This window comes from Stegodyphus dumicola, chromosome 1, assembly GCF_044657685.1.
Source record: "Stegodyphus dumicola isolate Sdum_Otavi_A_Nest chromosome 1, ASM4465768v1".
Taxonomy (NCBI): Eukaryota; Metazoa; Arthropoda; class Arachnida; order Araneae; family Eresidae; genus Stegodyphus; species Stegodyphus dumicola.
This window is the reverse complement of record NC_140768.1, coordinates 116,826,979-116,851,306: the sequence shown is the minus strand read 5'-3', so window position 1 is coordinate 116,851,306 and position 24,328 is coordinate 116,826,979. Positions and strand designations below refer to the sequence as shown.

General features: G+C 33.1%; 1 protein-coding gene across 1 annotated transcript in view; it reads left to right on the top strand.

Moving 5' to 3' along the window:
- The first annotated feature begins 1,076 nt into the window (after window positions 1–1,076).
- The window catches only part of LOC118195959 (sphingomyelin phosphodiesterase-like), a 203,475-nt gene continuing 180,223 nt past the window's right edge, over window positions 1,077–24,328 (top strand). Inside the window, exon 1 of the mRNA XM_085819714.1 lies at window positions 1,077–1,176. The gene's annotated coding sequence lies outside the window, so the exon portion shown is untranslated. The remainder of the gene's footprint in view (window positions 1,177–24,328) is intronic.

The following is a 24,328-nucleotide window of genomic DNA, read 5'->3' as shown; positions in this document are numbered from 1 at the left end:
AATTAAATAGTCAAGAATCTGTATGTATGTAAGTAGTCCTTCACTTGAATATGTGCCCCTAGAAGCCCGAATTTTGAATTTCAAATTTATTTTTTATTTATTTCGTATTTTGTACGGATTTGACAAAATTTTTACAAAGAAACAGTTTCTGAGTTTCTCGATTTGAAAGCGAAAAGTAGTAACACTTCGGGAGGGGGGGGGATTTTCTCTGGAGTGCTATACTGTTGCCATTAGGAAAAACGTAAGAATTGGCAAAATGTAAGATCTTTCAATTTTAATCCACAAATTTGGTCATTTGAAAGCAATGTGTTGCCACTGCCAATTTATATTTAATTTGAATAAATGTAATTGACTACTATGTTAGCTGTAACCATAATTCTCCTGCTTTGCTTTCCAGAAATCTCGAGAAGCAGAAATGACTAGAATCTCTCACGGGCGATTCAAAGCTATAAAAAGCCAGACAGAGAACATCATATCTCAGTAGTTGTTTAGTTAGCTTCTGTTGTTATTTTTGCGAGTTCAAATCGGATAGCCAGATTTGTAACCTACGATGCTCAATGAGAGTATAAAAAATCTTATCAAATCCTCTGGTGCGATGTTAAAATCTGAATCCTTTCATATATCCTTTCTCCTCTTAAGCAAAACCACTCATGCTTTGCAACATTCAATTAGATAGCAAATAATAGTAAAATTGGAAAAAACATAGTGCTTAAAATATGCGTGAAAATGTGATATGGTTAACAATTTGAATATGTTCTTTGTCTTGAAAATATAATTTTAAAAATCGAGTAACATATATTATATCTCAAAAAGCTCTCACAGCGATTCTAACACCTGCCTCCCATGTTACGATTTTTAACTGGAATTCGATAAGCGATATGAATTATAATCCGTTATTCAGCGCAAAAAGAAAGTGTGCCAGTAATGCATTCTTGGTAACTGCATATGTCTAGTTTTTTTTGAGGAAAGTCATCAATTTTCGGTCGCCTCGCTCTGATAAGCTCACTTTCGACAGACAGGCTTTTAAACATGAATTTGCTTTTTTCTAACACGAAGTGTTTACTGACGCTACGTTCTTTCAGAACGAAGAGCTAGACGAAAAGCAACTGGCGGAAGGCTTGGATGATGATTTAGAAGTGGAGAGTTTGAAATACGAATTGGAAAAAGCGAAGTCAGGTAAGCAAAATCCATTTTTACTTGACACATTTCGTTAATTTTTTGCTTATCAGAAGTTTTTAACCCTTTCAATTTAAAAAAAAAAAAAAAATCAGTAACTGGAACCGTAGCCCATCCAGATATTCTAAAATTTGGATATTGTGCTGCACAGAGAGTGTTTACACATTTTTTAAATGTGAAAAAACTTTAAAAAAAAGAATATTTTTTAAACAGCGTTTTTAACATTTTTTGTTTAACATTTCGGATAATATTTTTACACATTGACACATTTTTAGAATGAATTTTTGTATACACAATTTTAGTATGAACAAGAACTAAAAAAAGTTCAATTGTTTTCAAATAATATTTTCACATTTTGAATATTTTGTTCAACAATTTAAATACATTTTTGAATAACATTTTAAGTAACATTTTTTGTTTAACATTTTAAATAACATTTTTAACATTTTTTCATTTTTAGAATGAAAAGTAACTGAAAAAAATGAGACTTGCGCTACTTTCACATTTATGCATTTTTAGAATAAAGTCTTGTTTACAGAATTTTAGAATGTGTTCCGAATCGATATTTTAATTATGACGTAAATGAAAGTGTGCTTGTCTTAATAGTAAAATTATAAGGTTTCATAGTTTGGAATTTGGCAACGTCAGAAAAATGTAATTGTTGTTAAGTTATGTTTTGAACTGGGTTCTAAAGTTTACGAAGTATTTAATGTACGTAAGACTAAAATTGTTTTCTTCCTGAACATATATATTTGAATAAATATGTTGTTTATATAAGCATCGCTATTTTATTGACTCAGTTCTAACAATAAATTACTGGTGTCCGCGACAGAATTCGAACCTGAAGAGAATGAAAAGGAATTTTTAAGTAATGTTTTTAACATTTTTATTGAGCTTTTTTTAACATTTTAAGTCATATTTCTTAATTTAACATTTTTAATATTTTTTATTTAACATTTTTATAATGAAAAAGAACTTAAAATTAAAGCTAATGTTTTGGAATAAAAATTTCTGGCAATAGCTTATTATCTGAAATGAGAAATATCGTCTGCTAGTTTTAAATTTATTTTTGTTTCAAAATGTCCATGTAAACATTAAAAGGAAAACTCACATTAAATATGTAGCATTAATAAAACTGCTAGAAAGCATTCTAAAAGTGTATAAAAACTCTCTGTAATTTAATTATGTAAGAAAAATATGTATTTAATTAGAAGTGCCTAACATATTACCTTCTCCAGTAGAACGGTGCTTCGGTCACCAGGATACCTGGGCCGAAGGCCCTTCCCCTTGTAGAACAGTTTAAGAAGTTCTAACATTGATGCAAAAAGAACCTGGTGATGATCTTGAATAAGTTTTGAAGAGTAATAATAACATGTGACAAATTAAGCATCGAAGATGGATTATGAAATGAGAAAGCTTAGACAGTTCTATATTACCGAGCTATTGCAGTTGCAACGTTGCCGGTTCCTTAAATTAAGCCCAAGGGCATATGACATAATGAATTCAGGAAATGGAAAACATCTTGGATGAGAAAACGGAGAAAAGAAAAGTGAGAGAGATACCAAAAGGAAAAAGGCCAAAGGCAGGTGAACGGAACTTGACAAAGATGAAGAAAATCCAAACGGATTCTTCACAATTCAGAGAAACGGCAAATGCAAAACATGGTTCAAAATGCTATACAACAAGAACAAAAGTTCAATACTACTATAAAACTACACAAATTCAATCCATACAACAGAAAATCAATACACAACGACTATTACAACTTCACACTAGCAATCCAAACAACTTAGAGTACAACACTGTCTTTATCAGATAAAATGAAAGAAATTACCGCCTACAATTGAGGAGCAAGAGAAGAAGCAGAAGTCTTATCCTATGAAGGTGTGAGCAGCAAGTGGTCTTATGTTGCGGTCTTCATTGAGTATTTCGTAGTTGAAGACTTGGAAATAGTTCACATCGTCGCATTGGACAGCTTTAGAGAAGAATTTCTCGTATGTTCTTTTAATGAATTCTGTGATGGTTTCAAGCTTAAGATCTCTATGAAGAAGTTCATTTCGGATGAGAAAGTCAGCATCAGTGAGAATACGAAGAAATTTATTCTGTACTATTTGAAGTTGATGTAATTGATTAGGAGAGGCAGTATTCCAAGCTGGAGATGCATAACAAAGAATAGGTCGGATACAAGTAGTATAAATATGTCTCTTGATTCTTAGGCTAAGGTTAGACAATTTTCCAATTACTGGAAAGATCTGCACATAATTCCAATTACTTTATTTTTAACATTCTTAATATGGCTGGTCCAAGTGAGATTATGGTTAAAATTCACTCCTAGGTATTTGGCTTTTGTAACTAAGGGAACAGGCTCTTGAAAAAGGAAAAGTTCTTTAAACTTAATGCGTTTTTTGTTTTTGCGAAATGGGAAAGCTGTAGATGACACAAATTTAAGATTGTAAATAAACAGTGACGAGCTGGTGATGAAGAATGTCGGTGACAGTTTAATGCGTCACCCGAAGGTAACAAAAAATATTAGTACGAAAGTAACGATCACTAGCCGCCTACACATATTACCTCTCGCCGATTCGAAGTTAAAGCATGGAACCGACGGAATAGCAACGAGCTTTAAGCATGTTATCACTTTCTGTTGATTGTTTCTAAATAAAATGGAATTTGTTTATAATCTTTATGGCTCAATGTCAGTTATAAATAATGCTCATTTTTACATTCTTATATGAATTTTTTTAATAATAAACTAGAAAACTTTTGGATTTCAGATTTCAAAGGAAATATCAATTTTGACTTTTTTCTATTTTTCTCCCTTTGTTTTTTTTCCCCTGACGTCTATATCACCAGACAGAATAAAGGACTCTTTTTTTTTTTTTTTTTTTCTAAAACGGATTGTAAAATGGATTAAAGATGGATTTTTTTTCCGTCCCGCATAACTCAAAACGATTAGCCACAGCAAGTTGAAATTAAGTAGTATATGGGACTACATAAGCATCTGCATAGTTGTGAATCGCACTTTTTTATTGCAGTCGGCAGTACCAAAATAGTCTTTACCTGTCCTTTAGTTTCGTTGTCGTTGGTAGTAGTTATATACTTCAGGTTACCGAAGTGTTTTGAATAACTAAAATTTTCATGTTTTCATGTTATATTTAAAATAAAATTAATTTTGAACAAACAACGGAATTTTAGTTTTTCCTAAAGGGTATAAAACTTGGGGAAGTTTTATACCCTTTAGGAAAAGCTAAAATTATAAGAGTTTTGACACCCTTAACGACAAAAATTAGCCGCGATATTTAACTTCAAAATTTGGAGTTTTTGATATATCTTACCTTGAGGATTCGGTTAATTAAGTTAGAATAATTCGAGAAAATAAGTTTAAATGAAGTGCAACAAAAGTTTGTATTATTTAATAAACCGTACAAGAAAGTCAGGGGGTGTCTACATCAGATTTTTTTTTTTTGAATCAGACTGGTTTAATTAAAAATGCATTTAATTCGTGATATATCTAATTTAAAACATTAAATATTTTATAGAACTACATTACATATTTTTTCACTTTTTTAATATGCAAAGGATATAGATTCCCATATTAGTTTAAATGCATATTCATCAAATATCCTCTAAAATGTTTCGCTATTCCACCAGGGCCATATATATGGATAATCTCTGCTAATAAAATGTATGAAATTTTAAAGGAATCTTTCTGGGTCACAGTTAAAATTCGAAGAAACAAAAGTCCTTTTTAATTAATCCTTCCAGAGTTTTAAACTTTTTTTTTATATTATAAGGTTTATGTTACTCGTAATTAACCAGTTTTTATGATTCAAACCTTTACTTTCTTCTTTCCTTATTCTTCACCAGAAAGCAAATTAGTTTTGTAAGTATTAAATCCGACAGCCTCTCTAGCAGTTGCGTCCTATCGTCAGCTCTGCCAAAGTTTATTCCGGATTTATCCCTTTTGTTAGTCGCCGTTTAATACGCGCCGTTAAAATAATTCCGTTTAAGTAGTTATCTCTGACTAGGTTACTTTACTATGAATTTCCTCTTATGTTATTTTAAATAACAGCAAGTGCTTGTTTTGTAGCACAAATAGTGGCTTCTGTTAAAATTAAAAATTTTATAAAAGCTTATCGTAATCTTCGTAGGAAATTTGTCATCTTAATTCAGACTGCAGTGATAACTCGCTCGTCAGTATACTAGATTCTGAAGAACTTTTATTTAAGTTTGTATACAAGTGAAATCCTACCATAGTTCTTAAGAATATTATTATGATTTTTTTAACGTTTTAATAGGATTTATTTAAATTTAAATGCAATGAAATCATTGTTTAATAAGAAATTGAATTTAATTAAATTTAATTTAAAAATAAATTCAATTAAATAGTTCTTTGCGCCATTGCTGCAAGGAATGAAATTTAAATTTAAACAAATTTAAATTTAAATTTTAACAAACACGTATAAAAGTAAAAAAGCAAATTTAGAGCCAAAATTAAAAAAAAAAATTAAAAATGGTTTTTAGATTATTTTTTATAAAAAATTAATTTAAAAAAAATTAATTTTTAAAAAAAAGTTTAATTTAATACTTGACTTTACTTGCTTGTTTCTCAAAAGACTTCATTAGTATTTTCCTTTTAGTACTTTAATTCTTAAATGCTAATTCTTGACTTTTACCCTTGCCTGCATGAATGACGAAACACGAATTGAATGATTGGAGAGTTAGGTTTGGAGGCAACTTCCCTTGTCTCCTGCCTGCTCAACAGTCATTCACTTATGCATTAAAAAAAAAAAAAAAAAAAAAAAAAAAAAAATGTTTGGATTAATTTTAATTTGCTAAATTAGTGAATTTATTTTCATTGATTGGTTTTGCACTTGATTTGCTTATGCTTCTGAATTTAAATGATATTGTAGATTAGTTCGAGAATTAAATCTTTTATAAATTTACACATATTTTTAAATATTTTTAAATTTATTTTTTAAATTTTGGCTTTAAATTTGCTTTTTTACTTTTATACGTGTTTGTTAAAATTTAAATTTAAATTTGTTTAAAATTAAAATGCAATGAAATCATGATATATCACATTAAAAACATTCAGTATTTTTACAGAAGGACGTTGTATTTCTTTTCAATTAAGTAGAATATTCTCATGTTAGTCTAAATGCATATTCATCTAATATCCTCTAAAATATTACTCTATTCTACCTGGGTCAACTACATGGATAATATCTGCTGGTAAACCCTATTAAACTTAAAAGATCCCTTTTTAAGCGACAGTTAATATCTAAAAAAAAATTGTTCCAGACTTCTTTTGTTTGCATTTTTTAATATTGCTACTTCCTTGTACGAAATAAAGGAAGTATTGTAATTGCGAAGAACTTCGGTTTTCAGAGTTACAAGCAAATAATCTATTTGACGTTGGCGAATCCATTTTGTCTATTATTTTGTCAGACATATGCATGCACGGAAATGAAGTATACTCTATTCCAAAATGGATTATCAAATAGATTCAAAATGAACTTTTTTGTGACATATACACGCACGTACGATATATTTCTCATAATTCAAAAACGATTAGCCGTAGAACATTCAAATTCTGTACAGGGTGGTTATAATTAAAGTGATCCTATTCAGACCGTGACCTTCGAGAGGGAGAAGGCCATGACACTTAATAAAGATGGCGGAGCTTTCCGTCCGATGTTACGTCGGAAAGTCATCTAGATTTTTAAATTTTCGTCGGAAATGTAACTTTATCATGTTTCTTAGTTAAATAAAATAGCTGAAAGAAAGGAGGCTTTATATACAGACACATTTTTTAAGATTTTTACAGGTATTTTAATTAACTTTGTGCATAAATATAATTGAAAGAACCGAAGAACAAACAAACATTTTACACAAATTTAAACTCTGATTGAAAATTGAAAATTGCCACTGTCATGATAAATTGAGAAGGGTTTCTTAAGATAATAATTAATATTTTACCTAGGTTCAAGTATTAATTTATTCGCGTTTCAGAGCAAAATATATAACCACCAACTTCTACATCTGCAACGTATGAAAATGAAATACTATATAAATTAGCTAATAAATGTGATAAAAAATATTTCATACAAGAAACATACCTAAATCTTATAACAAAAAAGCCTTCCAACATTCATATTTGAAATGAAATAACCTAAGAAACAACATACACAACTGGCAAATAAAAAAATAATAAAAAGTATATAAATGATAGTCGTAATTCCCATTATCCTCAAATTTAGAAGCTAAAAATATGTATATACATCTGCATAACCTAACAAACAACATTATATTAGTTATTAGACATATTTAGTGTATGTGGCAATATTTTAAAAAATCACATAAACTATGCAGTGTTCGAAAGTTACGGAAAAAAAGTAACAGAACTACTATTTCCAATTAATAAAAAATCATTTAGTGTTTTTTAAATAGCAAGCTGCTAAAAGTACAGTAATTAGCAGCAATGCTGATTATTTTTAACATCGTTTCTTTCGATCATATGTAAATATACACTTGTTTTAGACAATGTCAGATTCTCACGGCCATTTTATTTATTTTTTCAAATCAATAGCATTCCTTTGGGTACTTTTCCTTGGATACTGCACAGAAATGATTTGAATAATATACACAATAGTAAGAACTGCACATTTAAATCTTCTCTTCATTAAATAGCACACAACAAAGTTTTTTCCCATTTATTTTGAATTTTATTGCTATCACAAGCATGCACAAAAATTAACAATGAAAATGGAATGTATTCAAATGTAATAATTAAAAAACATAACTTGCAACATCCGTATTCATACCAAGAGATAAACTACAAATTCAAAGAGAAAAATAACAGAACTGCAATTTTCACTTAATGTAAAATTTAATGTTTTTTTAAATATTACATGATTAAAAATGCAGTAGTTATGGATTACAGTATTTACTAGTAATGCAGATGTTTCTTAGCACCATTTCTTTGAATCATATGCAGATGTATATACATATTTTTAGCTTCTAAATTTGAGGATAATGGGAATTACGACTATCATTTATATACTTTTTATTATTTTTTTATTTGCCAGTTGTGTATGTTGTTTCTTAGGTTATTTCATTTCAAATATGAATGTTGGAAGGCTTTTTTGTTATAAGATTTAGGTATGTTTCTTGTATGAAATATTTTTATCACATTTATTAGCTAATTTATATAGTATTTCATTTACATATGCTGGAGATATAGAAGTTGATAGTTATATATTTTGCTCTGAAACGCGAATAAATTAATACTTGAGCCTAGATAAAATATTAATTATTATCTTAAGAACCCCTTCCCACTTTATCATGACAGTAGCAATTTTCAATCAGCGTTTAAATTTTTGTAAAATGCTCGTTTGTTTTTCGGTTCTTTCAATTATATTTATGCACAAAGTTAATTAAAATATCTGTAAAAAGCTTGAATAGTGTGTATGTATATAAAGCCTCCTTTCTTTCAGCTATTTTAATTAACTAAGCAACATGATAAAGTTATATTTCCCACGAAAATTTAAAAATCCAGATGACTTTCCGACGATAACATCGGACGGAAAGCTCCGCCATGTTGATTAAGTGTCATGGCCTTCTCCCTTTCGAAGGTTACGTTCAGACTCCCCGTAGAACCCGTTCTGCCTAATGGATTTTGATAAAATTCGGTATATAAGTTATATGACCTATGGGGAAAGGATTTATGCAATAAAAAAATAGTTCAAATTTTGACCACCAGAATGGCAATTTTCAAAAATTCCTTATGCAAATTAGTCAAACCTATAAAGAGATTTGTAGCCAGAGCCAGAAAAGCCTTCTGCGTGCCTCTATCATCGTTAATCATGACCTTACAGAGGAAAGATCGAGCTTTACTGGTAAAACTGTTTTATCAGACCACTGCCTTCATGCAAGATGGAGCAACTCCCCACACTGGGCGCCAAGTCAAAGAACTGCTTCGTGCTAACTTGGCGAGAATCGTGTAATATCCAGAGCTTTTCCGAATGCCTGGCCTCCTCATTCACCTGACTTAAATCCCTGTGATTTCTGGTTGTGGGGATTCCTAAAAGACCGTATTTATGGAGGAGGAATTATGTCTTTACCTGAGTTGAGCGCCAGCATTACACGCCATCTTGCTGAAATCCCTCGAGAGTTACTTCTCGCTACCATTGAACACGCTATAATGCACTTTCAACATGTAATTCATGTCAATGGAGCACACATTGAGCACATTCTGTAATTGAATAAATTTTAATGATTTTAACAAATTTTTTGTCCTTGTTCAGGCGCCACCATTTCTCCCTGGTGGTCAACCTCTATACTACCTTACCACTTGAAGAAATTCATCAAAGTTTACTTGCTCTTCCTGAATTATTACCACAAATTTCTACAATAATAAATACTGAAAAATGGCAACTTTTTCTTTCATGTGTACTTTTCAATAATTTTATTCAATTTAACAAGAGCATCTTTAAACAAATACAAGGAACTCCAATGGGAGGTAATTTTTCAAGTTCTGTATGTGAATTATTCCTTTTTACAAAAGAATTAACTTTTATACGTTCACTCAGTAAGGAAGATCATAAATTTTACCAACACATCTTTCGATATATTGATGACGTAATAACCTTCAACAACTTCAACAAGATAGAAAATGCTAATATCTACCCTTCGTGACTAAAACTTAATAATATAAATACCGTATAACATAATATAGTCTACCTTGATTTACATATTATAGATTACAATTTAATAAAAGTTTATGACAAAAGAAGAGAATTCAACACTTAAACTAACCAACTGGAATTCAAATATTTCTAAAAGAGTCAACCTTAACACAATTCACTCACAGCTGATTAGAATTAAAAGGATCTGCAAATTTTTTGTCCTTCTTTAAACAAATTTTAAGAGGAAAGAAGACGTAGTGACAAGAATTATCTGTACATTTATACATTAAATTTTCAGAATCAGCCATCCACTTTATACCGTCCCATTGGGCTTTAAGTATAAAATTTCATTATCTAATTAAAAAAATCTAAAAGTTGGTAAGGCTAATGCCAGCTTTTTTTAAGGTATTTTTAATTACTCCAAAGCAAAACACCTCCAAGAAAAAGTACTATACTTCGTTAAAATTTTGAAAAATAACCTCATTCCTCAAAAAGTAATTAAAAATGTTTATATATATAAACACGAAAATATTCGTGTTTTAGCAACGTCAAACTTAAAAACAATATTTTCGACCAATAGCAAATTTAATTGTGATTAAGGTCTATCAGTTTCTATATTTACATTCGGGAAAGTTTTATACTCGTTATGAAATAATAAAATTACAAGAAGTTTGACTTCCTTACGACAAAAACTTACCGGCTAAATTTAATTTCAAAATTCGCTATTTCCGATGTCATTTTCAACTTACCTCTTTAGGAATCAGTTAATTAAGTTAGAATAATTCGAGAAAATATGTTTAAATGAAGTAAAAAATTTGCATAATTTAATAGGTGTACAAGGAGGTATATGGTGTCTACATTCGATTTTTAAAAATAAAGTAAACATACTTACATACAAGGGCCTCCTGAAAGTTCAAAGCGCACCATTTCATAAATCCGCCACTGATCGGAAGAATATCTCGTATATATTACGAGCAGAAATTTTTAAACCTATAAGCATGCCAAAAATTAGTATTTATTTATTTATTTACTTATTTTTTACTTTAGTATGTATATAAATAGCCAACATTTAGGAATGAAGTCCTTTCATAATTTTGTAAGCGTTTTCATTAAATTGAAAAGCTCTGTTCATTAGCATTCCTTTCAGATTTCTGTTCTACAATCTTATTTGTAGTTAGTTATCATTTCAATCCTATTGTTACGAATTTTGCATACATATAAGTTTAGTGAAATCATATGTAAATTGTAGCATTTCTTGTAGAATGTAACATGGAAGTCTTCAGAAAGCGAACCATCGCCGGAAAAATAGGGGTACAGGGTTAAGTCCATTTAATATAAAGGTAAATTTTGGTGAGATTGCACCAAGCTGGCGATAATTATGGCAAGTAATTTTTTATCGCCACATTTGACGAGATTTTGATCCGATCTTTATATAGCTGTAACTAGTCTGATCACTGTGTAACTGTAACTGCATCCGATCCTATGTAACTGTAACTATACACGGCCCTATGTAGCTGTAACTGTGCATGCCTTCCAGCAATTTCAAGAAATTGAAGTTACTGAAAATTTCTCTGTCGGAAGGTGGCAGTGACGTAGTTGGGGGGGGAGAAGAGGGACATCTGTTCCCAGCTGTAGCCAAATTGCACCAGGGCTGCCAAACTGAGATAACGAAATTTTAGAATGAAATATTTTCTATTCTTAGAAAAAAGGAAGGGGCGCGATATCTTTAGTTGTCCACGAGCGCTTATGACCCTAGCTACAGCTCGGATGGGGGTAAAACTGTATAAGCTTGGCGAGAGCATAAGTTTTCAGTTTAGTTCAGATTATTGCGAGATCATAATGTGAGCTTTCTCTTTGCATTGCCTAATGTTCAACGTTTTAGTAGTTTGAAGTCATAACTACAATCTCCTCTGTCATACAGAGGAGAGTTGTACGAGTACTTTTGTGTTGTAGGACTTCTCACTGTGTAATTCTAAGTTACTGTTGGAAGTGAAGAATCTTAAGAACTGATAAGCGAATAATCGCTTGAGTTAGTGTGACAGGAAACGACAAGATAGAAGGGTAAAATAACCCTTTATTATTCCAATTAAAGTTTAACAAAACTCCGTCTTAAAGTAGAACAATAAAGTCGACTCTTGGGCTTGAACTTAAGAAACTAAGAATTAAACTAAACTAATCTTAACTAAAGATATATAGCCGAAGCTATCAAAATTCTAACAGAGTTGGCCCTGTGATAAGATTACATAAAAGAAGAAGAGACTGAAGATTTATATGGACAAGGATGTCTCGTGAGAATAAGCTGAAAATTATTATTTTTTTTAACTTACAAACGCGTTTTCAATAGTTGTTAAAATAGTCTTTATTAAAATAATTAAATCGTTGGCAATGTTAAAAACGCAAGCTCGAGAACCACGAATTGCTCTCGCATGTAAAATTTATAGAATTTGATGATAAGTTTCTCTCTTGTAGAATTGTATGTAGCCATTTTTTTAGCGTTCAATAAAATTTTTATGCTGTGTTTTGTTTTGAACCTGATGTCACAACCCAGGGTTTGCATAGCGGTTTCGGCCACTACACCACAGCAGTAAATATTAAAATTTGGTGGCAGCTTTTAGGGATTGTTCCTGAGAGTAAATTTAGGAACGGACTTTTTCGCCTGTGAACTTGAGTTTTATGTAAACAGTCAAGACTTTCTTCTCTTCAAGAACGATCTAATTTTGCGTGCAAGGACAGTTCGCGTGGTGAAGCCTCTTCAGTGACAAGTGACAGTGTGTCAGTAGGGAACGCCAGAGGAAGCGTGATCTAGTGCCGCAAAATAGTGAAATTTCCCGGAAGAATATCCAAGTAGTGCCAGGAGAGTCAATCGAAGGCGTCTTCAAAATTGGTGAGTACCATTTTTGTGAATTTGGAGAGGTTATGCCAGTTATTCGAGACTAGGCTTATTTTGGATATAGAGCAGGAAAAGGTTGCCTCTTAATTAGCATTTTTTTAATATACGCTTTGTTTGTAGGCATAGGTATTATCATTAAGTGTTGTAAGGCAATTTGTGCTCAGAATTGTTAGGGAATTATTCAGTTTTGGAGAGATAGACCTGTTGTTGTTTTTGTGTTATTGTATTCCGGGGTAGGTTATTTTTCTTTAATTTTCCATAATGGGTGAGTTTATGAGGAAATTTACTAAAGTTCTGCTATTGGAGTTAGCGGAGGAGTTTGAAACAAATGTGTCTCAGGCAAATAGAGTAAGAGAAATTAGGCAGGCTATTCTAAATGCCGAGGACTATGAAGAAGAAGCTGCGAAAGAATACGCGGCAAGAATTTGGGCTGCGGCTGAGCAGAGAAAAGCAGAAGAAATAGCCGAACAAGAGAGCGGGAGCGAGTTTTTGAATTGGAAAGGTTAAAACTGATGAATGTGGTTCAGACTAATAGCCTAGCTTCCACGGTTTCGAAAGTTGAACAATCTAGAGAAAAAAAGGTTAATTTGAAAGATCTAGTACCGCGTTTTGAACCGAGTAATATAGATATTTCATTATTCTTTATGCTATTTGAGAAACAAGCTCAAAAAGAGAACGTTAATGAGATTGATTGGGTCTCGCAATTAATTCCTTTATTACCTTACGATGTAGCCAGTTAATAGTAAAAGAACCAGCGGATAAAGGGGATGATTATCAGCATGTTAAGAAATTACTCATGCAGAGATTCAAGCTTAGTTCTTGGGCACTAAAAACAAAATTTGAAGAACATTCTAGAAAAAACGGAATGTTATGGGTGGATTTAGTGTATGAATTGAGAGTGTATTTAGAGAATTGGTTGGATTCAGTAGAAGTTCAAGATTTTGAAAGTCTTAAGGAACTTATGCTCACTGAGAAAGTTAAGCGGCAAGTCCCTCTGGAAATAAGAGAGCACTACTTAGACAATTGGGGAGAATTTAAAACAGCTTCCATTTTAGCAGAGAAATGCGACAAGTATGAGGCTTTGCGAAGAGATATGAGGAAGTTAGAACAGAGAGCGAGGTTAAAGAAACCATTTGAGAAATATAGAGAGCTTTATATAAATTCTAACTGTAGTTATAATCAGAAAAGTAGTGGTCATCAAAGAATTAAATCAGAGGAGCATAGAAAAATGGAGGCTCCTAAAAAAAGGCAAGTTTTCAATGAAGCAGGTTTCGAGAAACAGCGGAAAATAAGGTGTTACCAATGTGGAAAGGACGGACATATCCAACCTAACTGTCCATCGCTGGAAAAGAATAATGCTAATCTGGTGAATAATCTAGGAACGGAAAGTTTAAGAAAATGTTTTGAACCGTATTTCAAGAAAGCAGTAATTAATGGGATAGAGAGAGAATATCTGAGAGATACTGGTGCTGGAATAGATCTGTGTAATAGTACTTGGATTAATACTAGTGACTTATTAGGGGAAACTGTATGGGTGAAGCAGCCTTTGGACACAGAATGTAAATGTTTACCTTTGGCGAAAGTCACCATTGAAGGTGATTTTGGTGTGGTCACCACAAAGGCAGCGGTTACTCCGGTAGAGTTAGATAAAGAGTACTATTTGTTAGGGTATAAAACTGCACAGTTGATTGGGGAAATTAGGGAACGACCGGTTCTCTTGAATGTTGTGGAGACTCGTAGGCAGGCGCATGCGCGCATGAGTTTAGAAAGAGTGAGTGCAGAAGACTTTGATTCCAGATTGGAAGAAGAGAAAGAGATAGAAATCGAAATGGTTGTGAATAATGAGCTTTCGGAAGAAAGGAAATTAACTAGTAATACAGAGGAGGCCATTAAAATTCCAGACATCAGTTTAGAGGAAAGGGCTATCCTTGCGGATGTTTCGCCAGCAGAATTCTCGGAAGCACAAGCAACAGAAACTCATGATAATGTTCAACACCAAACAAAATTCATTATATCGCATACTGAAGGAACACAAGATCTGCAAAATTCGATATTCGCAAAACCCACTTCTATCAAGACGTTTTCTTCTGAGAAATTGCTTCCAAATAACCTTGCTGTAAAAATAATGTTCAATTATAATGCTGAATCAAATGCATATGCTATATGGCGTGCAATGTATAAGGAGAGATTACCAGCCGTTGACGAGTTTTCTTTGGGTGAATTGACAAAACATAAAGTCAGGAAAAGAAAACTGGGACCTCATCCAAATATATTTGAAATGTATTTTGCTTTTGCTGATTAAACACCTCTGTTTCCTGGTGCCTTCACTAACTATTCACACCTTCCTGTCCGTCTTCTGAGTGATGGATGTGGTAAACATATTACTCTATTTCTTGTTATGGAGAGATGCAGTTGCAATTTAAAAGAATATTTGAAAAGAATAGATGTTTCTGGTCACACAGCATTGCTACTGTTTACTCAGCTTTTGGAAGCTCTAGTAAACTTGCTTCAAAATGATATTACTCATCGGGATTTGAAGGCTAACAATATTTTATTAGATTTCCAGTATGCACCCTCCTCTCCTAGACTTGCAATAACTGTCTTTGGGTGTTGTCATGAAGGCCTCTATTTGGTTTACAATTCATATGATTCTGAGAAAGCTAGAAATATAGCATTCATGGCACAAGAAATTGTAAATGTTGAAGCGTGTCCTATCTCAGTGATTGATTATTCGAGATCAGATCTACGGACAGCAGGAACTTTAGCATATGAAGTATATGGAGGAGCCAATCCTTTTTGTTCTGTAAACTGTTGTTTGAAAAATGATTTTTGTAGCGTTTTGGAATTATATTTTTGTAGATTTAAATTTGTTTGCATAGTGTGTTTCATTTTCAAAATGGTTAGAATCAAAAGTTTTATGTTAAGTATTAGCATTTTGTAAACTGAAAAGGTACTTTGTGTAGATTAAAAATTTAAATCTTTTTGTTGTATTCTAAAAATAAGCGCAGGGTAATGTAACTGGCTTCTCTATTATCACTTAAATGGTTACCACTTGTGTTTTGAAAGCAGTGAAATGTATTTAAAATTTTTCCTTCCATAGTCAAGAAAAATTTCTTTATGAGGGGAGGAGCTGTGATAAGGTTACATAAAAGAAGAAGAGACTGAAGATTTATGTGGACAAGGCTGTCTCGTGAGAATAAGCTGAAAATTATTATTTTTTTAAACTTACAAACACGTTTTCAAGAGTTGTTAAAATAGTCTTTATTAAAATAATTAAATCGTTGGCAATGTTAAAAACGCAAGCTCGAGAGCCACGAATTGCTCTCGCATGTAAAATTTATAGAATTTGATTTTTGAAGATAAGTTTCTCTCATGTAGAATTGTATGTAGCCATTTTTTTAGCGTTCAATAAAATTTTTATGCTGTGTTTTGTTTTGAACCTGATGTCACAACCCAGGGTTTGCATAGCGGTTTCGGCCACTACACCACAGCCCCTTAACGCTAATTGTCTGTGAAGCTATCAAGGGCCTAAAGAACACCCGAGCGCAATAATAGCTTACGAGAGAGTAGCAAAAGGTGGACGCGTGCAGCCAAAATATCTGGTATCTTTCTCATTAAGACTGTAGAACTTCGCGGTTATATACCGCTCTTCCTCATTAACATTCAGAGGTGATTCCAAAACTAAGTTCTGGCCGTAAGTGGTAAGTTGAAGTACGAATCGATAGGAAAGGAAGTTTAACTCAAAATTTAACTGTTAATAAAATTAACATAATCCTTACAGTGCGAAACTGTGAATTTTTTTGGGGGGAGGGGGGAGGCATAAATTTCAGTAAGCTATCATCGGTTCTGTGTGCATTCAATCCAATACGAGCCCTTACGCACTGAACACTTATAATAGCATTTAGAGCTTTGGTGGATGTTGAATTTCTTCTATAAAAAAATCAGGTTTTCTTATACACTTTGACCACAGAAGTCCTTCCCAGCCTTTATGTTTTAACTGCTTGTCACAAACAAATATTTCCAGTTACAAAAATGTTTTAAATGATACAAAACTTAACATTTTGATGCATTTTCAAGTCTGGAGAAATCAGTTTTGTAAAATTTCCAAAATTTGACTTTTTTATAAATTCTCCAGTATCTATACTTACATTTAGGTAAACTTTGTACTCATTATAAGAAATAAAATAGTCTGACTCCAGTATGGCAAAAATTGAATCGAAATAATAGATGGAAAATTCGGGAATCACAAAGAACCATGCGTGACGTGGATACAAGCCAGTTTCCCTTAGAAAGTCCTCCACGAAGATATCCCTCTTTTTAGGCAGATAGCCCCCCGCCCTCTTTGTTATGACTAAAATAAACTAAACCACATTGGAGGACCATAGATAAATTGAACAACGAAATTTTTGCATTTGTATGTGACTAAAAATAAAATATCTCTTAGAAAAAGGTTTCTGACGTTAAGAGAGCATTTCTATGCAAATTACTGTGAAAAATATTGATCGATATCAATTTGTTTTAAAAATGGAGATCTTACTCAAGGAGCTTATAGCATTTGTGTTCTAGAACACAGATGTGGACTTCAGTACGCGCACGTAGACAACTCGTAATATTATTTGCATTAATTAAAAGTGGACAACATTTGTACTTTACTGAATTTTTTGCGCGGTTTCTAAATTATAAATCTAAAGTAATAAAACTTCATGACATTATAAATAACGCATTTCTAGACTCCGGAAACTTATCAATTTTTTCTGTGAAAATTTTTTGGAATACCAAATAAATTATAAATTCTCTAATTTATAATAACCTAATAAACAACGCAGCTGTGTCGACAAAGGGCATTTAAGGAGGATCAGCTTCCATTTATTATAATTTATTTAATAATTGACTTTCCAATGGAACTTGAACACGATGTCGAAATCACGGATTTGGAAATTTCTCTGTCAACTTTTGTCGTGCGGGAGTGAAGCATTTTGTATTTCATTTTTTTGTAACAAGTATGAAATTTTTCTAAATATCAGTATAGTGACCGAAGGAACGCATAAAATTTCGATTTCGTAATTTTTATAAAATTGATTTTTTTAATTTTAAAAGTAACAAAACATGAATCTGCATTATCAAAACATTTCTGTATGTCTATGATTAATGGCTGCGAAAACTGTTAATTTTTAGCATTACAGGTAACCAAGAAAGTTCTCGCGGTTTTTGAGAACAGTCACGTTTGACGCATTAGTGTGGTGAAATTGATTATGATGATGTCATATGTTTACAATCCTTTCAAACCTTATTTATTAGAGTTGATCAGTGCACCGCACGTTTTGCTGTCGGTTTTGTAGCTAGTGAAGTCTTCAGAAGAACATGTCGTTGGATAAGGAGATTTTGAAATCTATTTTGTTTTACGGTAAAAATTAAGAAACAAAGCTGCAGTGGTCGCTAGAAGAATATGCTCCGCTTTTGAAGAGACGTCAGTGAGTGAAGAGATTTCTCAGAAGACGAGAATCTTGAAGACAAGCATTCACCCTCCTCGTCCATCCACCCTCCACGTCCCTCCTCATCCATTAACATTTTGATGCATTTTCAAGTCATCTTCCACAAACTCCAGCTGGAAGAAGAAATCAAGCAGAGTCCTTATCAATCCTACCAGGAGCTTGCATACGGTTTTGTAGTATTTGACGATACCATTCGATCACATCTTCATAACCTTTATATGCCTCGTTTCTGGACTAAATCTTGATATGTAACAAACAATGAATCATGTATGATAAACATGGAAGAGGAAAGATTAGTTCAGAAAGAAGGTTCAGTCTCATTGGCCGCTAAACTAGCCCTTCACTAAAAGGAGGTGTGTTGTATATTTGGTGTACCAGGGCTGTCACAGTCCATTATGAATATCTAGAAAGGGAAAAACCATAGCAGCCTAGGTTGTTTGTCACAATTGCAAAGAGTTTCAGCTACACTGAACCAAAAGCAGTCAGGACAGGTCAACAGAAGAGAAGTTCTCCTCCACGATCATGCCAGACCTCATCTGACAAAACCGACTAAAGAGAGGATCAAAACACTGGGCTGGGAAGTTTTTCTCAGCTACCCTATTCCCAGGACGTCGCTCCATTGGACTATTACCTGTTTTTGGACATAGATAACCACCTGCGGGAACAGCAGTTCCGAAAACAATACGATGTCACAAAGGTTGTATCACAATTTTTGGACGCCAGAAAAAGGGATCTTTCCATAAAAGGTCATTTTTAAACTTGTCTCTCGTTGGGAACATGTGGTTGAAGCCAATGGTGGTTATTTCGAAGAATAAAATGAGTGTTTAAGATTTTTGCGCGCCATTTTTGATGAGGGACGAAAACCGTTTGAACTTTGTTGTTTACCTTGTACGTAGTAGAAAACATGGTTGCCTACCAAAGGAGCATATTTGATGTAAGTAAAACATTAAGTTTTAATAGTACTTTCTTTGAGCTTAATAAAATAGATACAAAAGGCATGCCAGCCTATAAGATGTGAGGGAAAACATAATGTTGCGTGCGTATGCGTTCGTAATAAATTGAATGCACATGTCCGATAAAAGGTTAATAAAATTTATTCTTATCACAAGAAATATAACAGAACGCTGGATTTTTCCTCACAGATATTCGTACAATATCACAGTATCATGCAATATAATCAGTAGCTATACTTTAAACTACTAAAAACGTTAAAATACAACGCAATGCAAAGAGAAAAACTAATCTGATCTCTCGCTGAACTCTAAACAATAACAACAGCAGCTAACTAAACAACTGAGCTGAGATGTTTCTCTCCGGCTTTTTAAAGCTTTCAATCGATCGCGAGAGAGGCCTAGTTATTTCTTTGCTTCTCGAGATTTCTGGAAATGAACAAGAGGATGGAATTAAGGTTATAGATAACACAGTAGTCAATTATATTTATTCAATTTCAATACAAATAAAAGGTAAATCCATTTGTTCAATGTTAAGTGCACGTGCTCTTATATTTTTGCTTTTTCGGCGTAGCCTTTCTCTTAAAATTTATCACGCGCTGCATTGCACAGGGAAATAAAACAATTTTAATTATAATTCTACTAAAAAAATAGCTAACTAAATACAAAATTCGTAACAATAAGATAGATAACGGTGATTCACTTGACTGATTATGAACTACTGCGTTATGTTAGTAGAGTCTGCTAGGCAAGTTACTAGTTTTGCAGGTTCTGCAATTCCATGCGGAACTTCACAGTAAAAGCTGTCCGAGTTACTCTGCTAGGTTTCTAGTCTTCGACAGCTATATTTCATGCCAAGGTTCCATGCTTCAAATCGCCTCATTACGCTAGGGAAAATCACTGCTACTCGCCAGAACGACTCACAACCCTCGTTGCCACAACAGGAAGGCTGCGTAAGGACATTTATGGACACGTATAATGTACAGTAATTCTGAACCTATTTTGCCCCATGCACCGTTTTCATCGTTGCTAGAAGGTCATCCTCCCTCCCTTTTTTTCAAAAACTCGAAAAATATGCATGCATTATATATTATCCTATAGTTATATTTTGAAAAGTTTTATACTTCTTATTATACTTCTTATGACAAAATAAAACTATAAGAAGTTTGACTCCCTTATGACAAAATTGATCAGGATATTTAATTTTAAAATCTGAAGTTTTCGATGCCATTTTCAACTTGCCTCGATGGATCTTTTAATTAAATTAGAATAATTTGGGGTTGGAGTTTAGATTAAGCGAAAGTCGCATATAGTTTAATAGTCTGTACAAGGAAGTCATATGGTATCTACTTCAGATTTTTTAAATTCATAAACTAAAACGAAATATTTGACAGTTAAATAAAAGTCTGACCCCATTAAAAAAATCCCTCAGTAATAATTCCTTCCTGGTTAAGGATCCTTGCGTATATAAACAATACTTCCAACTCATCTTTTATGTTTCCCCTTGATGTCTAAACAAGAAGTGATGATTATTTACAATTGTAGTCGAGGTTAAATGAGTGCTTATATACAGGAAAAATTAAAGTTTTATTATGATTTAACAATTCTAATAATCTTGTTTGCAGAACTGGAAGCAATGAGATTATCTTACAGCAGACTACAGGAAAGATTAGAGAAGAAGGTAGATTAAATGAAGAAATCACACTTTTTTTAAGGAAATTCCTGTAAGGTATTTATTTGTGTTTATAAACCGTGTGCTTGCATGTGAAATCTCGGGCAGATGGAAGTATTTGTAAATACTTTAAATAAATTTCACCTACTCATGCAATTGTCTTTTTGGTGACGATATTATAACATTTTATAAATCAAAAACAAGTTTTTGCTAACAAGAATTCAGCATACGAAAAACGTCCATGAACTTAATTAACCGTTTGAAATCAGAAATATTGAATAAGTCTTGATATGCAAGATACGAAATAAAAGGGAAGAATAAATTACAGTCGAACTTCGCTGTAACGAACCTAGCTTGTAACGAACCTCCCGGTTATAATGAACGAACTTTTGGGTCCCGCCCAGTTCCTAAACACTTAATATTATTTTACCCAGCTACAGAGATTTTTCAAAAGCATGAAAATCAGTTATAGCGAACTATATGGATATCTTCGATCGAAATCTTTTTTGTGTTTTTTTTTTTTTTTTCCTTCTCCCTTTCAGAATTTCTGCAAGTTTAAATGAAAAAATTACTAATCCTTAAATTCGTCCACGTGTAGGATGTTAGGATCCACATTCCATTCATACTCCGCGTTTCATTCGTAAAAGAAAACTTTTTTTTTTTTTTTTTTTTTTACCTTTACTCCCATTTTTCTGTGTGTTCTAAGTAAAAGCTTAGCGAGATAGGAGTGACATCCGACACTGGGAGAACGAAAATAAGTGGATCTTATTATGACTCCATAATGAGTATATGATTATTGAACTGAAACACTTGAATTATTTTAAAATTTTGACTATTCAGGAGGGAAAGAGGAAGTAGTGAATCTTATGAGCTTCGGGGTATGCAGTTGATTTGTCTGTTAGTAAATGAAATATTAATCCTTATCGGTTAAGGTAAGGAAATCGGATATAACGAACTGTACGAATACCTTCGATTGAAATATTTTGCGTTTTCCATACTTTTCAGAAATGTCTGCGATTTTAAACAATAAATTTACTAACGTTGAAAATCATCCATGTTCAAGATGTGCGGGTCTCTCTCTCTTTTTTTTTTTTTTTTTTTTTTTTTTTTTTTTATGTTCACACCCAATTTTATCTAAGACCTAAACAAAGGTTCTACAAGACAGATATGAACTCAGATCTACGAGAAGAAGACATAATAAGCATATCTGAGAACCTTACGGGGTGTGAGGGAGCATTGAAACAAAAAACATGAGTAGATTGGGTTCTCCGATTCCGTTCAAATTCTTTGACTGAGCATTCAAACATACATTATTCAAGACTGATCTATAAATTTTTGCTATTCTGAGCTTCGGGGTATACAGTTGGTTCGTTCTTTTGCGGAATGAAACTGAAACTTATCTGTTTGTTTTGTTTGAGTATAAATGCTCTTCGAGTTATGTTTTTCAAATAAGGTTTTAGGATTATTTAGGTCTTTGCAAGACTTGGAATATTCTTTATAGATGTTACTGAATCTTCGCAACGTAAACTTAGATAAAATTTTCCTAAAATTTGCCTAGCAATAAACTGCACATTATTCTTGTACTCAGAAGTTAAGTAAAAGGTAAATTCATTAACATTTGTTATTCATTTTTAGTGTTTTTACATGGTTATGAACAAAATAATTATTTATAATTATTAATAGTTAATTCTAGGGAAGATCCAAAGAATGATATTTATGCTAAGTAATTTATAGGTAAAATTATTAATGTGTAATGAAACTGGAAAAGGACAACCGATAAATTTAATCACTGCCCAAAATAATAATTGTTATTGAATCTTAATATGATTTTTTAATTAGATTTATTATTTACTTCTTTTGATAGAAGCAACAATGTTAATCAGCCCTTTTCTGGGATTCTTCATTCAACACTTACACTTTTTTTTTGTAAGATATTCATTTTACTCATCGGATCTTAGATAGTGAACCAAACTTCCGTGTTATAGCGGGTTTCAACTGTATCAATATTCTGAAGCTATTTGTACTTTTCTGTTAAAAGACTACAAGAAGAAATTATTAAAACATATTACATAAGAAAGTAATAATAATAATGTATAATTTATTTATTATTTTAATATATTTCTTTTAGTGTTTATATTGTCATTCTGAGTTAACTCTCTTCCTCACGCTTTTCCTTGTTCCACACATTCACTCAGCTTATGACTTAAGGACCGTTCCCACTGGGGTTTATCTGAGCTAACGAACACAACTAACATAGTCGACCCATCCCCAAAACCAGTTTTTTCCCATAGAGCAGCAAGTTGAAAAATCTGAACTGCAGGCACAGCGGAGCTAGTCGACACAGGGAACCGACTCTGTTAGCTCAGATAAACCCCAGTGGGAACGGCGCTTTAGACTCTATAAATGACCTAACTACACTCATGTCCATAAATTAAGGATAATTCGGAGTCACGCGGAAATCGAACTCTAAAATAAATATATCACCTGTAAAATCATTACACACATCTTCAAGAATCATATGCAAATTTCAGGAAGTAACCAGATGACGCCGATGGTACGTCACAATGACGAGAGCGTAAGAGAGTGATATATAAGGAATACAGGCAAAGAAGTAAAATTGTTCGAAGGCGCTTTATAAGCATTTCAGTGCAATAACCGAATAGTTATGACACAAAGGACGCATTTGGATGATTTTTTACGTGGTAGAATTAGCGGCCGTCTGGAATGTGGGCGTACCCAACTGGAAGTATCAGACGAACTTGGAATTGCCCAGAGTGTCATCTCCAGGCTTTGGCAACGATTCCAAGATGATGGTAATGTGAGTAGACGTTACAGCACAGGTCGCCCCAGAGTTACAACGCCGAATGAGGACCGGTATTTGGCAGTTACTGCCAAAAGAAACAGGCGGAGCACAGCCTCAGACCTCTCTCGTCAGCTCTCTTCAGCCACTGGTACGACAATTTCAAGGCAGACCGTGTACAGACGCTTAGGGCAGATTGGTCTATATGCTCGTAGACGTATCAGATGCGTTCCGCTTACTGCAACTCACTGTCGCCTGCGGTTAGCCTGGAGTAGAGAGCATGCATTGTCGACACCGCAATCGTGGGCTTGTGTGACGTTTTCCGACGAGTCCAGGTTTAGCTTGCAGTCTGATTCTCGCCGGACTTTTATATGGAGAGCTCCAGGTACCCGTTACCAAAAAGAAAACATCATTGAACGACACTGTTACGGTGGTGCAGGAGTGCTCGTTTGGGGTGGAATTATTCTTGGTTCTAGAACTGACCTGCATGTTCAAATTGGAACCATGACAAGCCAAATCTCTCGGAACGTCATTCTGGAACAACATGTACGTTTGTTTCGGGGCGCCATGGGTGCACAATTTGTGTTTATGGATGACGACGCCCGTCCTCACCGTGCAAACATCGTAAGCGAACGCCTTCAATCGGAGGATATCACCC